We start from the raw sequence: 2,724 nt of genomic DNA on the forward strand, positions 1-2,724 counted from the left end.
CAGGGAGGAAAGGGAGAAGCAGAATCCCAGTGAACAGGAACCCGATGCAGGGCCCCATCCCAGGACTCTGGGATCATGACCTGAGCCGAAGTCAGATGCTTAACCGACTGAACCACCCAGGCGCCCTGCCACTTCATTTTTTACTTTAATTTTCAATTCATTTCTAAAGCAACAATTCTGGTTTGAAGCAAGGTTTTAAAGTCTAATTATCTCACACAGAAGGAAACCATGCTCCTTAACAAAGTGACAAAATCTAAGATCATGAAAGTGTTCGTTTTTTTTTCAAGTTTCCAGAAAACTATTGTGTAACTCTACCCTTTACATTCAGAATGCAAGAGAATTCGATGTAGGGGATCTGTCAGCTTCCAGTGTAGTTGGTCTACAGTTTAGGCCAACACTGTAAGTGAGAATGAAGACTTTCACCAGTTGAACTGAAGATCCTCTTTCTAGAAAGTAATGTGAAAAGCCCAAGTCTCCCAACCCAAAGAAGACCAACTATTATTATTAATGATTATTATTCCCATTTTACTAGTGAGATACCTCAGTGAAGTTAAAAAAAAAAAAAAAAGGAACCTGGGGAATGGTTAGATGTCCAACAAAGTTTTCACTACAAAATAACCTCTTCTTGGGGCGCCTGGGTGGCTCAGTCGTTAAGCGTCTGCCTTCGGCTCAGGTCATGATCTCAGAGTCCTGGGATCCAGCCCCGCATCGGGATCCCTGCTTGGCGGGAAGCCTGCTTCTCCCTCTCCCACTCCCCCTGCTTGTGTTCCCTTTCTCGCTGTGTCTCTCTCTGTCAAATAAATAAATAAAATCTTAAAAAATAAATAAATAAATAAATAAAGATCTTTTAAAAAAAAAACAAAATAACCTCTTCTTTTACATATTTAGAATATGATTCAATTTACAAAAATTACCAGTTTTGCTTTCTATGAATATACACTCTTGAATGCAGAGTACATCTCAATTTGGGTTACTTTATCTAGGGTTGCCTTGGAAACAGAAATTTACATTAATTCCTAAGTCAGCTTTTCAGATAACTCTTAAGATCTCTTTAGAGGATAACACACCCCTGTTCTGCTTCTCAATAAAACCCCAGCTGCTGCACATTTCTTCTGAGTTTGTAGCCTTATGGTTCTTTGGGCCTTGCTTCTACAGCCCTGTCCCATCCTCTGTGACTAAGGTCCCCTGAACAAAACCAGAAGGAAAAACGGGATAAAACTCAGGAAGGGTGCTCAAGAAGAGCTTTGAGTTGCCTAGTCCACAATGCTAAGCCTTCTTCTTGCAGTCTCTTCTCTTACTATGATTTTTTTCCCCTTGACTCTGCCTGTGTCACCAGCCTTCAAACCCAAAGCCCATCACTTTTAAATCTGGATTCCTCCCTCGCCTAGTCACATGCTTGGGGTGTGAGGTGCCGCTGTGCTCAGGAGGGAACTCTCACTGCTTCTGCTTTGAGAAGGGCTGGGTTTTTGGGGTTTTTCTTCTTCTTCTCCTTTTAAGAAAGGCCTTTTCATGTTTGCTTCTCAAGCCCTCCCCAAATACAAAACTGTCACTGTCCTCTAGTCCTTCCAACTCTAGGGTATCAGCTTCAAACCTTTGTTAAAAACTTTGGTAAATTTATGGCCGCCGGGGCCTGCACTTGGGAGACTCCAACTCTAACGCAAAAACGTCTCATTTATGTTCTTTGAAACAGCAAAAAAACAAACACGAAACGGGGCAAAACCCCACCTCCTCCCCAGCTTTCCTTTCACGTCTTGGTTCAGTAATAAGAAAAGTTAATCCACCCCCTAGTGCCTCTGCAGCCTCCTCGTCCTGGTCAGGCTCACCTAGAACATTCATGGCATCATTGCATCCAAGCCAAACTCGGTTACTGAGGCAACTAAGTTTTTCTTCCCAAAGGGTCACAGGGCAACACATCCCTCGGGATCCCCTGGTAACCGTCCACCGATAATGCTGGGGAACCACAACAGCAAAAGACTCGCTTTCCAAGGCTGGCGCTGGCCGCCTCTGCCGGCAACGGGGGAGGGGGGGTTCTGCGTGGGGGTGCGCAGCGTCCAGTTACATTCCTGACCCACTTTCGCATCCCTCCTTCCCCCTCCTGCTCCTCCTCCTCCCGGGCAGGCCGCGAGGGCACCGGCGCTCGGTAGAGCCACCCGCGAGCCCTCCCTAAGCCGCCGCGGGCGGGGTGCACCCGGCGTCGGGCTCTGCGGGGGACCTGGAGGAAGCCCGCCCCCCGCCCCCACCCCCGGCTTCCCCTGCGCGGCCCCTCCCGGGTCACATGGGCTCGCGAGCACCTGTTGGCGACTTCAGCCCCTAGCGGAGCCCCTCCCGCCGCGCAGGCGAAGCCCCCTGCGGGAGGGGATGCGAACGCTGCGCGGTGCACGCTCCGCAAACCCCGCCGGGGTCCGCGAGGGCGCGGGGGCCGGTGGGCGACGCCGGCCCGGCTGCTCAGCTTTGCAAAGTGCAAAAGCACCACGGCCGCGCGGCGACTGGGTGGAGGGGCGCCTACTCCTCTCTCCTCCCCGCCTCCCCCCCCACCCCCGGCCGAGCGGGGAGGTGGGGTGCGCCCGCCCCCAGCCCGACTCCGCTGGAAACCTGGGCTCCTCGCGGGCGCCGGGAGGGGATGCTGCCGAGTCCGGGCCGGGGCCGCAGGGGCGAGGGCAGGTAGCGGGTGGTGACGGGTGGGTGTGTGTTCCGAGCCGCCGAGTCCAGGAAGGGGGCGGGAAG

At 52.1% G+C, this 2,724-nt stretch overlaps 1 protein-coding gene across 1 annotated transcript in view; it reads right to left on the reverse strand.

The window, feature by feature from the left end:
* The window catches only part of RREB1 (ras responsive element binding protein 1), a 176,547-nt gene extending 173,823 nt beyond the window's left edge, over positions 1-2,724 (reverse strand). The window contains exon 1 of the mRNA XM_081827716.1: positions 2,593-2,724. The gene's annotated coding sequence lies outside the window, so the exon portion shown is untranslated. The remainder of the gene's footprint in view (positions 1-2,592) is intronic.

Source organism: Leptonychotes weddellii, chromosome 8 (genome assembly GCF_054177405.1).
Source record: "Leptonychotes weddellii isolate Sample4059 chromosome 8, ASM5417740v2, whole genome shotgun sequence".
Lineage (NCBI taxonomy): Eukaryota > Metazoa > Chordata > Mammalia > Carnivora > Phocidae > Leptonychotes > Leptonychotes weddellii.